Source organism: Humulus lupulus, chromosome 1 (assembly GCF_963169125.1).
Source record: "Humulus lupulus chromosome 1, drHumLupu1.1, whole genome shotgun sequence".
NCBI lineage: Eukaryota > Viridiplantae > Streptophyta > Magnoliopsida > Rosales > Cannabaceae > Humulus > Humulus lupulus.
Genome location: NC_084793.1, coordinates 166,972,480 through 166,987,066, shown reverse-complemented (window position 1 = coordinate 166,987,066; position 14,587 = coordinate 166,972,480). Strand labels below are relative to the sequence as shown.

Here is a 14,587-nt window from a genome sequence, read left to right as displayed (position 1 = left end):
CAAACACAGAAAAATCATCCATAAACACTTCAAGGAATCATTCAACCATGTCAGAAAAAATTGAAATCATACACCTTCGAAAAGTCGCAGGTGCATTGCATAATCCAAAAGGAATGCGACGATAGGCAAAAGTTCCGAAAGGGCATGTAAATGTAGTTTTTTCTTGATCTTCTAGGGCAATGGGGATTTGGTTATATCCTGAATACCCATCAAGAAAGCAATAATATGCATGACCAGCTAAACGTTCAAGCATTTGATCAATAAAGGGTAATGGAAAATGGTCTTTTCTAGTAACATTATTCAGCTTTCTATAGTCTATGCACACTCTCCACCCCGTTTGTACTATAGTAGGGATTAATTCATTTTTCTCGTTTTCAACAACTGTGATCCCAGACTTCTTAGGCACAACTTGAATTGGACTAACCCATTGACTATCAGAAATAAGGTAAATGATACCTACGTCTAATAATTTTTTGACCTCTTCTCTAACTACTTCTTTCATATTTGGATTCAACCTTCTTTGACATTCCCGATAGGTTTTAGCATTCTCTTCTAGATGGATTCTATGCATACATATGGATGGGATAATTCCATTAATGTCTCCAGTGGTCCAACCTATGACCTCTTTATGTTTTCTAAGGACATCTAACAATTTATCTTCTTGTTCTTTATCTAAGGCAGATGCTATGATAAGAAGTAAGGTTTCAGACTCTCCTAGAAAAGCATATTTTAAATTTTCTGGCAAAGGTTTAAGGTCTAACTTTGGAGACTCGGAAATTGATTGAATGTGATATGAGGGTAAAAAAAGGTTCAACTTTGGTTTCATTTAAGCGCATACACTCTAGTGAAGAATTCACATCATCATTAGACTCGTCAACATGCAAGTTCATACCAAAGTATTTTTCACAAAAGTCAAGTAAGTCATTTCCATCATTTTCACAAATACTATCTATCATGTTAACTTCATGCACTTCCTCACACTCAACAGATTTAGCACCATTAAAAACATTCAATTCAACAGTCATATTTCCAAAAGATAATTTCAAAATACCATTACGACAATTAATAATTGCATTAGATGTAGCTAAGAATGGTATATCTAAAATGATAGGAATTTGAGCATGTACATTTTCCACAGGTTGAGTATCAAGAAAAATGAAGTCAATAGGAAAATAAAATTTATCAACTTTTATCAAAACATCCTCTATAATGCCTCTAGGAATTTTCACAGAACGATCGGCTAATTGAAGAGTTATAGAAGTAGGTTTTAGTTCACCAAGACCAAGTTGCTTATAAAAATAATAAGGCAATAAATTCACACTAGCACCCAAATCAAGTAAAGCCTTGTTATTAAAATGATCACCAATAATGAATGAAATTGTGGGACACCCATGATCTTTATATTTAACAAGACTCTTATATTGAATAATGGAACTAGCTTGTTCAGTTAAAAATGCATTTTTAGGAACATTAGTGTTTCTTTTAACAGTACAAAGATCCTTTAACAATTTAGAGTAGGCATGAATTTGTTTAATGGCATCTAAGAAAGGGATATTGATACTAACTTATTAAAAACTTCTAAGATGTCATTATATTGGCCACCTTTTTTAATTGGAAGTAATCTTTGTGGGAATGGGGCTTTTAGAATGAAAGGATGGATTGGAGTTTCCTTGTTCGAAGAGTCATTGGCATTAGAACTAGAAGGGTGACTCTTTTCTTTTTCTTTTTCAACCTCGGGTATGTAATTGGGTTTGACAATGTTCTTTCCGGACCTAAGAGTTGAAATTGATTTGAATTCTCTATTATGACTATACTTTCCTATTTCATATTGACCTTTTGGATTAGGGATAGGTTGACTAGGGAATGTTCCTTTTTCTCTATCAGCTAAAGTAGTAGCGAGTTGTCCTACTTGTGTCTCGAGTTTTGTAATTGATTGAGACTGATTTTGTAAGATTTGTTCAGTGGATTGCATAAATTGTTGTAAAGTATCTTCTAAGGTAGGTTTCCTTTGTTGAGGATATGGTCGATTTTGTGGGGCATAAGTTTGGTTTTGCATGTTGTATTTGTGCCCTTGATTCATTGGAGGTTGGTTTTGTCTCCATGAAAAGTTTGGATGGTTTCTCCAATTTGGATTATAAGTGGATGAAAATGGGCTATCATTTGGTTTCCCATAAGCATGAAGAGCATTGCCCTCCTCAGAAAAAGCTTCTTGGTAGGAAGGACATGATTGGGTATTATGGCAAGGACTAGAACATATAGAACAAACATCTTTTCTTGGTTGTATTGGAGAATTTATAGTTTGGCTTATGGCTAAAGCTTCTACTTTTCTCGCTAATTTGTCTAAGGATGTTCTTAAGTCTAATTCATCTTTTAATTCATAACTTCCTCCTCTTTTTGGTGAATTAGTTGACCTAGACCTAGGATCAAAATAATTCCATTGTTGTGAATCGACAGATAAATCTTCAAGGGCGTCCCAAGCCTCTTGTCTTTGAAATTTTAAAAAATTTCCAGTATGTATAGATTGAATCATTTGATGATTAGAGGGAGTCAAACCATCATAAAAATATTTTACAAGTCTCCATTTTTCAAAACCATGATGAGGACATTTTAATAATAAATCTTTAAATCTTTCCCAACATTCATAAAGCTCTTCGTTATCTTTTTGAAAAAACTCGGAGATTTCTCTTCTTAGACTATCAGTTTTAGACATAGCCAAAAATTTCAGCAAGAATTTATTATAAAGTTGATCCCACGTAGTTATAGACTCCGTGGGAAGGGAATTTAACCAAGCTTTTTATTTGTCTTTTAATGAAAAAGAGAACAATCTTAGTTTGACCGACTAATCAGAAAAGTTTTGAAATTTAAATGTTGAGCAAATTTCTAAGAATTCTTTGACATGCATGTAAGGATCCTCTCTATCTAACCCATAAAAATATGGAAACAATTGAATAATTGATGGTTTAAGCTTAAAATGGGTAGCAGAAGTGGTTGGAAGAACAATACATGAAGGAGCATTAGATGAAATAGGTGCAAAATACTCAAGCAATGTTTTTTCAGGCACAAAATTTTCATCAATAGGATTTCCAGTAATATTAGCAATTGGTTCCATGATTCTCAAATTTTTACTAACACTTTCAATTTCAAACAAAGATAAACGTCTTTTTACTAATCCATTTTTTGAGTTACGTTCCCAATGATGCATACAATTTTCACAAACACAGCAACAAAGATAATCTCAAACAAACAATTTTCCGTTGTGGAAGATTAGTTAAAGCCGCAACCACAGAGCATACTTAGAATTTTTAGAGATTTCACAACAATATAATTTTTATGGTTTACTCGTCCCCAGGCCTATTTGATTCCACTTACTCGCACACTACTAACAACTCCCCGAGGTTAATTAATAGAGGCGGAATGAGAATTTTGTTCAAATTTCCTTTAAGCAAATATTGCTTATGGTGAAAGGACAAGATTTAGGTTTTCTGATTTTTTTTTCAAGTATTTTTCACAATTACACTATAATATGATAAAAGACAAAGAAAAATAAGGTAAAATTAACTATACAAAATTAGGCAAGAGTAGGGAGGCATAGCATGCCATCAACCATAACAAAAATAAGATAAAAGTTAGGAGGCACAAGTGTCATCAACTAAAACACAAGATAAAAGACTAGGAGGCAAAATTGGCATCAACTAGCTAGGAGGCAAAATTGCCATCTACTAGTAAATTGCAAAAAAAATAAAATAAAAATAAAAATGACAACAAGATAAATAAAGAAAATTACAACAAAATTAGGAGGCACAAGTGTCGTCAACTAACAAAGAAATACAAGGAATAAAAACTACAACAACAAAAAAAATTAAATAGATAGCAGTCACAAGTACCGTCAACTATAAAAATTAAAAAAATAGATAGATAAGAGGCACAAGTGCCGTCAACTAAAAAAATATATAAGTAAGTTTTTTTTATGAGCGGTAGAACCGTCCAAAATTTTCTTTTTAACTTTCTTATTTTTAGTTTTTATATAAATATATATTTTATATATTTTTGTATATATAGTTTTTTTAAGTGCAAAAATTAAAATAACTAGTAGAAGAATTCACTAACCTTGATAAAAAGTTTGTTTCTTTTCTTGCAACTCCCCGGCAACAGCGCTAAAAACTTGATGGACCCAAAATGGGTATGTTTTAAATATTTATAACTCGCAAGCGCACGAATCATATATGAAGTCGAACCCAAAGGAGTTGTCTAAAATAAAAAAAGAAAACTATGTTAAACCAAAATTAATAAATTCTAACCTAGCTCCAAAGATTGATGAGATTTAATGTCATGAACATAAAATAAAAGATTTAAAATAAAGTTATTTAAGAGAATAAAAATAAACCAATTATGATTTGAAAAAAAGTTGTAAAAGAAAGATTATTAAGATACTAGAATCCACAAAATGTAAGTTTAATAATACTTATTAGCTTACTGATTCTCAAGTTTTAGTGATAGTTAAAATAAATCAAACTATCATTTTCCAAATAGATTTATAATTTTAAGCACAAACTATTTCTAGAAAGATATGATTTTTCTTCACTTTTCAAAAAAATATAATTTCAAAGTATTTAATGTGAATCAACCTAATGAAACAACAAAAAATCAAATAACATTATTTATAAGGCAAAACATAATATTTTTGTTCTAAGCATTGGATTTGTACAATTTAATGACACATCTTACACAAAGAATACTATGTTTTGAAAAATGAAGAACAAAGTGCAATATTATCTAACAATCGAAAATATGAGATATTAAAGATGAAAGACATATATGAAGAAGAAAAATCCATAAACTTTGTTGCATTATAAGGGAAATCAACATACAACATAAATATTATCTCGTTACAAGTTGCTTCATCATGATCTTAATAATCTTATGAAAAAAATTAGAAGCACATAACTAGAATAGAAATACAAAATAAATAAAATACATACTTGAAAAACACTAAAATGAGATTAGTAGAGAGAAATGGTAGAAAATACATGAAAATGCTCTTGAAAAACACTAAAATGGAAGAGAGATTGGTAGAGAGAAATAGTAGAAAAGATGATGGTTACCAAAAATTAAGCACCCTAAAATAGTCTTGAAATTCCATATTTATAGCCAAAATGAGATTATTAAAATAATCAATTTAAGTTAATTAAATTGATTAGATTAATTAAATTAATAATAATATGGCAAGTAGGGGTAAATTTTAGAGTGTAATGATGATTTTGGGGTAAAATTTGTAGAAACATTTGGGTAAAAATGTGACATTTTTGGACACAGGGACATTATTGGGCTCAAGATAAAAATGGCATGTCTGCTGGTGGGCTGGCAGGTGGCTGGGCCGGGCTGATGCAGTTGGGCGCAGGCCCAAGTGGGCTGGTGGAGCTTGGCTGAAGGGCTGCTGGCAGAGTTGGGTCGAAAGCAGCAGGCTCGTGTGGTTGGGAGGCAGGCCCAGGCTTGTGGCTAGCTTGGTGGCTGGCAGGTGACTCCAGGCGGCTCCAGGTGTCGGCTCCAGGCAGCTCTAGGTGGCTTGTGGGCCATGGGACAAGAGGTGGGCTGGCATTGGGCCTTTGGAAAGAAAAAAACCAATTTCTTACTTTTCCTTGAAAAATACCACTTTTTCCCTTCATTTTTCTTGCTTTTCAAGAGCAAAAAATGCAACAAATTCTCTACAAAATAAACATAAATTAAATCATAATTAAATATTTTCAATTACAAAATAAAATATATTAATTTTTTGAAAATACTAATTAAAACTTAATTTAATTTCACAAGAACAATAAAAATGCTCTTATTTGACTTCTAAATTGACAACAATAATTCAAATAATTAAACTACAACATATTATATTCAAATATCTATACAAACACACAAAAATCTATAGAATTACAATAAGACTAATAAATTTAAAATTACTTAAAAACTCAATAAGTTACTTAAAAACTCAAATACTAAGCAAAAATTAACATAAAAAAATGTGGTAAAATAACTCTATTTTGTAGAGTTATCAAATAGAATTAGCATAGGAAGAAGATTGTTTATGTCAAATTTGGTTATTCTGGGTATACAAGTCCCACTTGCAAAATACCTAATTGAAATGATAACCACTTGAGTTTAGCCATAATATATATAGAATATTAAAGTAAGAGATCCACCTATGACCCTTTCCTTCATGTCCTAGAAGAAAGAAAGAGCGTTAAACGATTAAATTTTAATGGTAGTTCTGGAGTCTTAAATAGACAAGTGGGGATAAAACCTGACGAATCTTGGTCTAAAGCATCTAACTTGTGAGCCTTAAACAACTTATTGTCAATCCAAGAAAAATTGCACATGATCATATCATCATAAACTATATATGTAAATGATAAAATATCTATTTTTTTCTCACAAGAATAAGAATGTAGTATATTTTCTTATTAAATAATAAAAATATATTTTAAATTCCATCGTTGAATAAGAAAAACATAAAAAAAATAGAAATAACACTAAAAATTAAAAAATAAAAACTAAAAAATGTATCTAAAAAAACAATATATTTTTTGCTTGAGTATTTCCATCATCACTAATTTCATCATGATCATCAACCATTTGGTTTCTTCTCTTCTTTTTCTTGTGATAATCTCCATCAGAATCTTCTAAATCGTTGACATTATGAGGATTCTATATAAAATTATTAAACAAATAATTAATTTATTTCCATTACATATTTTGCTTACAAATTGAACTTAGCATAAGTAACATTACCTTTTTTTTTTCCTTTCTTCAATTGATGTTGTCGTTCCAATTTCTCATCTGGCATGAAACCTTTGGTACAGTAAAATTCTCAAATCCCTCTTTTAAATTATAGTCATTCAACCTCAACTTGTAAACAAAATCTTTCCCACAAAGGCTTTGAATCTCTGCAGGAGCATCATTATTATTTGAAGACAATTCATTAAACAATATGTGTGCTGATGTATCTAGTAAGTTTCCAGCCACAACATTAAATAAGACCAAAGTATTGTTTGCAGTTTTGTCGATGACTTTTATATGTATTTTGTACCTACATTAGAAAAAACATAAATAACATAGTTATTTTTTTTATTGGAAGAAAATCTAATATAATTTTCTTACATCACAAGAAGGTAATCACATTCTTTTTTGCAAGTGTGACACATATAAACACCTTTGTAGATTTATCCTTTTTTAAGAAAATTTTGCATGAGACATAGTACCATCCAAATGAGTTCTCTATTTCTATTATTTTTTCTCTCAAAGTAACAATATATTCCTACAATGAAACAATTAGTATTTATTAAAATTATAGGACATAATGAATGAAGAATACAAGAGAAAGGCAAGGGGAGAAAAAACCTTCAATTCACCACTCCAATCAACTTGTAATAGTTCTTGAATGGTCATCTTGTTCACGAACATATCTTCCTCAAGAGTAGTCTTATTCATATTAAAACTCGCAATAGTTTTCACACCATTAGAGATGGTGGAAATCTTTCGATTAATGATGTTACATAATCTATTTGAAGATTTATGTAAATTTTACTTGCACTTGTGGTAGAGAAGCTAAAATCACCTATTTACGGTAAATGTAAATTAACATATATATATATATTAAATTTTTAAATATTAAACATTGGGATCTAAATAAATAATTACTTTGAAATTTTTTAATGGTTGTAGAAGTTACTATCACAATAAATGGACCACCATCTTTATTGTACAAATTTGGATTGAACGTCTCCCCCAAGTTTCCCCACAAAGTAATCTTTGATGTGACCGAACTATAGATAAAATTTTACAAAAGTTAATAATGCAATAAATAGAAAAAAAAACTACAATAACAAACATATATATTTATATATATATTTGTAATATTACTTTTATGCATTAACTTATACTTACTAATTTGTTAAAACTCTGATATCTCTTTTTTTTCCAACCACCTCCAACAATCTCAATATCACCCACAACACATAAACATCTAACAACATCTAAACACATGATAGAGAAATAAGTTGAAAATGTTAGAATATAAAGATGAATAATTTAAAATTAAAACTTTAAAAAATAACAAACATTAATAATTAAAGAACATGAGAGGATTGTGTTATCATTAACACGCAAATCAATCAAATTTGGAGATATGAATTGGAATTCATTGATTGGAATGTTCACCATTCCTTCTTCTAGCCTCTTAAGCTTAGTTGAAACCAAAAAAATAATTTTATGGTCATTTGAAAGTGGTCTATACTACCCTGTGCTTGCAACAACTTTCAAATTATTTACACTATATAAAGAACCCTCACTCAATAGGTGCCTGAACTTAGACACTAAAATTTTCCTAATTGTTGCATGCATTAGATTAGCCTGTGACAAAAACACACAATATATTAATTAAATATAAAATAATTGATAATATAAAGAAAACCGAGAAAAGAATATTTGATTCAACATTCTCTTCTATAAAAATCATATTCATACTAATTAATTCTCCATTCTTCTTAGTATTGACAGGCTCCCACACTCTACAAACTCTGATCACTATCATCCAATCATCTCTATCATTATTTAAGTCGGAAAGAAAATAATACTGCATTATGAAAATTGTAATTGAATGAGTTTAGAGAAGAAGAGAAAAAAAAAAGAAATTAGAGTAGAAGAAAATATGAGAGTTATAAAGAAGGTTTAGAATATATATAAAATCATGAAGAGATATTTATATATAATATTATTAATTTATATAATAATTAAATGGTAAAAATATCAACATATGGTTACACCATAATAATATCATGTACTTCATATTTGAGATATTTATGATAAATAATATTTAGTTCTTCTTTGTATTTTTTTATTATTATATATTTATGAAGAATATATGTACTAAAACTATATACTTTAATTGTATACTTTAAAACTATATTTAAAATCATATTTATATTTTTTGGATTAATTTAATTCAAAAATTGAAAGTTAGTTTTGTATTAATTGCACTGCATTGCACAACAGGTACAATCATTATTATTAAAAATCACATTAATTATAATGCAGTTGAAAATTTCACTTAATGGCTAATTTGTAGATTGATGAATCTAATTTATATAAAAAAAAAATCAATGTGTAACCTATAATCTAATTTATAGATTTTTCTAATTTTTTAACATATATTAATAAAAAAAATCAATGTGTAACCGATATGTGTAACCTCTTTCTAATAATAATAATAATAATAATAATAATAATAATAATTGAATTATTGTATTTATAGTATAGTTGCTACCATTCTTTGTTAATAATAAAAACTCAAAAAATATCTTATATAAATATCTTATTTAAATTTTTGTAAGTTTATAATCATATTTAAATTTTTGTAAGTTTATTAGGTGTTAAAATAAAAAATAATGTATATGAATTTAAAAATTAAAAAAAATATATAATGGATTTTGTAAATGAATTAAAAAATTAGATTAATTGAGAAAATAGAATTAGTACTTTGAAGAGATTGTAGAGTGCCATATAATCTCATTGAAACTTTCATTTATATAAATATATATATATATATAAATTTTGGTAAGTTTATTATCTTATTTAAATTTTTGTACGTTTATCAGGTGTTAAAATCAAAGATAGTGTATATGAATTTAAAAATTAAAAAAAAAAAAGATAATAGATTTTGTAAATGAATTAAAAAATTAGATTAATGGATAAAATAAAATTAGTGCTTTGAAGAGATTGTAGAGTGCCACATAATCTCCTTGAAGCTTTCATTTATATATATATATAGATTTTTGTAAGTTTATTATCTTATTTAAATTTTTGTAAGTTTATTAGGTGTTAAAATCAAAGATAATGTATATGAATTTAACAATTTTAAAATACAGATATTGGATTTTGTAAATGAATTAAAAAATTAGATTAATGGAGAAAATATAATTAGTGCTTTGAAGATATTGTAGAGTGTCACATAATCTCATTGAAGCTTTCCTTTATATATATATATATATGTGTGTGTGTGTGTGTGTGTACCTTAATTTCAGCACGAGTCTTTCACTCAGCTCAGGTACAGTTGGCAAATAAATATATGGAAGAAATAGCCAAGGAATCCATTTATTATCCATGTGGACAACACATTTTTCACGATATTATACGAGATAGGGATGCATAAGTTGCGAAGCGCGAGCTTATGATATTCATACGGCACGACTTCCATAGTATGATCTCGGAGACATATCCAATTCGCGGTAACTCGAATATATGGCGTATCCGCGGATCCCCAAAGACCCGGATATTTTATACGATCATTTATGGCTAGCCTGTAATACTTAATGTCCCAGATATTAGGAGACCATTTATTTCATGATCAGAACATATCCTAGTATAAATGAGAATAGTTTATATTAAATGTAATAAATATGTAAATCTGTGATTGACTCACGCAGTTACCCAAACCTGTCCAAGAAATTTCTCTATAAATACTGAGAATATTGGACAGGAAGAGGGACGATTATTCTGTAATACTGAAACTCTGCCAAAATAGAGAGAGAAAACCAGTAATAATATAGACTCGTGGACTAGGTGGATTTTAACCACTGAACCACGTAAAAAGATCCGTGTTCTTGAGAGTTCATTTCTTATTTTCGGTTTATTATCAAGCACTAATCAACCTTAGTTATTTTCTTAATTCACTGTTGGCAAAAAACCTCGTCAACAGTTTGGTGTTTTCATTGAGATCAGAGATTAGTGCTTTCATCAAAATCTTAGTCAAATCTCATCATGGTGGTCACTCGCTCAATGCATGACAATGAGATGGAATAGCCTAGTGGGCAGGGGGCCCATCATACCTCTGTTTCAAACGAGCATGGCCTTGAAGTTCAGCAATGCCCGAGAAAGCAACCGGCAAGCCACGACGATACTGGGAGTTCGACGTCATTACCACCGAATCAAAAGCCAGACTACTTGACTGAAGTTGAGTTGGAAAACATGCAGTTAAGAAGCCATCTTGCCAAGGTAAACATGCAAATTGAGGAGGTTTTGGATCGATTACCCTCTCTAGAAATCGACGTTAATGTCGGAAGAGGCAAAGTGGGTCTCATAAGTCCCACAGGAATAGCCGATCTAAACCAAGTCAGTCAGTCAGAACTTCCACCCCAAGCCTTGTGCTTACAGCACAAGACCGCCAAAATGCTCAACCTAGTGGCCCTCGAAGAGGATATCGGCAATTTATTCGGTCAATTAGGACCGCAACCCCAAGTTCGGTACCTCCTTCCCTAGCGCCTCGAGGTACCCACGGCAATCCACGGGGAAGAGCTGGAACAAACTCATAGAGACAAAATGCTCTAGCCAACCCTCCTGCGTCACGATCGGATCGACAAGCGCAGAGAGCTAGAAATGATGGGACGGAATAGAGGCAAGCTAATTTAGTTCACCCTGATGGGACAAGAATTGCCTCGCCAGTTAGGCATCCCCCATCACCCATAAGACATCCAACACCGCCTCGTCCTACATGGGACATTCCTCCTTATGGAGACAGCAGGAGAAACCCTCCTCCGTCTGCCCATATCCCGCGGACACGTGTCGATAATCCAGATCCTCGGTCTCAATTGCGAGCAATAAGCTTCACAAACGGAGGTTATTGGATTGAAAGTCATCGAAGTGGTAGGTCCGAGGGTGATCTAAGAAACCATCTAAGTTCGGCACAGAGTCCTCGATACGATCCACAGCCTGATCTGCGAGATTACCTGAATTTGCAGAGAAGAAATTCAGCCTGAAATGAAGGAGTCAATTACACTCGTCAAGAGGGAGGTCCTTTCGAAGTACGTGATAACGGTAATTTCCCACAAAACCAAGCCCGAACTTGGAGGGACAACAAACCGCCGAACGCGTACGATAGGATGGGAGCTGTTGAACAACCCCAGAATAACCTAGGAACCAAGGACCAAACCCTCGAAATGCTAGCCCAGATGGAAGAGCTAATGAAGAAGTATCTATCGGAGAAAGAGAAAGATGAGTGTGACTCAGAGGATGAGCTCGAGCTTTTCGCCCCGAATATTGCGGTGACTGCATATCCATTGGGTTTCAGGATGCCACATTTGTCAAAGTTTGATGGAGATGAGGATCCGTCTGATCACCTGGGGATGTTCAATACCATAATGATGGCCCACAACATCGGGCTCGAGCTAAGGTTCCTTATATTCCCCTCGAATCTGATTGGGCAAGCCAGGCAGTGGTTCAAACAATACAAGAGACATTCAATCAGCTCATGAAAGAATTTTTCCACTAATTTTAAGAGAGCATTCAGGGCTTCCCAGGCAGCTCGGATTAAGGCTGACTCTTTGGCTAATGTAAAGCATCAGTCCGGTGAACCGTTGAAAGCATATCTAAGTAGGTTTGCCAATGTTGTTGCGCGAGCTAGAGATGCTGACGAAAGCTCCAAGCTTATGGCAATGAGGACTGGAATTCTTGTTGGAGGAGACTCGTGGCAAGAGTTACAGAGGAAAAGAGTTAATACTGTGGAAGAGTTCTTGAAACGATCTCAAAGGTGGGTTAACCTGGAAGAGGCACGAGCTTCCGTCGCACGAACCAGCCAAGTCCCTGTCCAACCCGTTGGAGCGGTAACGGATGTTGTAGCTACAACTCAAACCGTTGCCCAAAATAACCAAGGGGGAGATAATAAGAGGAAGGGAAATGGTGGGCGACCAGAGCGGAACGAAGAAAAAAAAGTTCATGGAGAAATTTAAACAGGTCTACACAACATATACCGATCTCACAGATACTAGAGAACGCATCTTCTTAGCTAATTCTACTCGCCTTCCATGGAAGAAGCCAGAACCGCTAAAAACCAAAGAGCGAAGAGATATCCTTCGAAGTTTTCCCGATTCCACAATGATATCGGTCATAATACTTATTACTACAGACAATTGAAGGATGAGATCAAGACTCTCATCAGGGCGGGACCTTTGGCCCAGTACGCCCGGAATCGATCGACTCCTAGTCAGCCCGTTGGGAAAAATCCTCCATCAGTTCCTGAGGCTCTAATGAATCAAGCTGGAGTCCAAGCGAATCAGGACGCCCTCCTTCGATAATAGGAGGAGATATAGCAACCATTTCGGGAGGACCTCATCTGGCAGGCATGAGCAGAGGTGCCCAGAAGAGGTACATCAATGAACTGAAGTCCCATAATGGAGTGGAGTTCATCCCGGAACAATGGTTATCAAAGCAGCAACGATTGGAAAAAAAAACCAATCATTTATATGGAGGAAGATGCCAGCCATGTCTAGTTCCCACATAACGATGCTCTGGTCATAACTGTTCAGCTCGCCAACCGGAGAGTTCCGAGGACACTAGTAGATAATGGGAGTTCTGTGAATCTACATTTTAGGTCCACCTTAGAAAAAATGGGATTGTCTGTAACTGAGCTAAAGGCAACCTCAATGATTCTATATGGATTTTCTGGTGAAGGGTCGACTGTCATCAGAACGATCAAATTAGTGGTAACATTGGGTGAAGGTCCACGAACTGTCTCTAAGCTACTTAAGTTCGTGGTCATCGATTGTCCAGCCGCATACAATGCGATTTTGGGCCGACCTTCATTGATGGCATTCGAAGCCATCACCTCTATCCGCCGCCTAGCAATCAAATTCCCTTCATCTACGAGAATATGCACCATCAGAGGCGATCAACTCGTTCCCAGGGAATGCTATAGCATTTCTATGAAGGGAAAATCACAACCCAGGCAGCAAGAAATGACCATAAGAGACAGAGGTGAGGAGTCCCAGGAAGTGGAAGTTGCTTGCGGGACAGAAGAACCTCAAGAAACAAAGGATAGTGACATCGCTCTAAGTGATGATATCGACCCATGAATAGGCGCGGACAGATTAGAGCTCCAAGCTATTGAGGAGCTCGAGGAAATAAACATAGATCCTAAAGACGCTTCAAGAGTCATTAAGATTGGGAAAAATCTTTGTGATGAAATGAAAAAGGAGTTGGTTTAATTTTTACAAAGGAATCTAGATGTTTTTGCCCGGTTGCATGAAGACATGGTGGGAATAAGCTCGAGTGTGATCATGCACACTCTAAACTTGGACAAAAGTGTGCCTGCAAAATCCCAAAAACAGAGACGTTTGGCAACAGTGCGAGATGAAGCATTGGAAGAAGAAGTAGCTCGGCTATTAAAGTGTGGGTTTATTCATGAAGCAAAATATCCAATCTGGGTCGCGAATCCTGTTCTGGTCTCGAATCCGAACGGAAAGTGGAGGACCTGCATCGATTTCTTCGACCTGAACAAAGCTTGTCCTAAAGATTGCTTTTCACTATCGATGATTGATCAGTTGGTAGATGCCACCGCGGGACATGAGCTCATGTCCTTCATGGATGCGTATTCTGGATATAACCAGATCGCAATGAATCCTGCGGACTAAGAGCATACTAGCTTTATGACTCCAACTAATGTATATTGTTATAAAGTTATGCCCTTCAAACTGAAGAATGCCGGAGCTACCTAACAACAGTTAGTCAACAGAATGTTTATTGGTCAGATCAGGTAAAATATTGAAGTGTA

The 14,587-nt window shown here is 33.4% G+C and overlaps 1 non-coding gene across 1 annotated transcript; it reads left to right on the top strand.

Annotated features, from left to right (window-relative positions):
- The first annotated feature begins 2,588 nt into the window (after nucleotides 1-2,588).
- On the top strand, nucleotides 2,589-2,695 carry LOC133813443 (small nucleolar RNA R71). Its single transcript, XR_009884454.1, has one exon. It is a non-coding gene; the product is annotated as a small nucleolar RNA R71 (small nucleolar RNA).
- The last annotated feature ends 11,892 nt before the right edge of the window (nucleotides 2,696-14,587 follow it).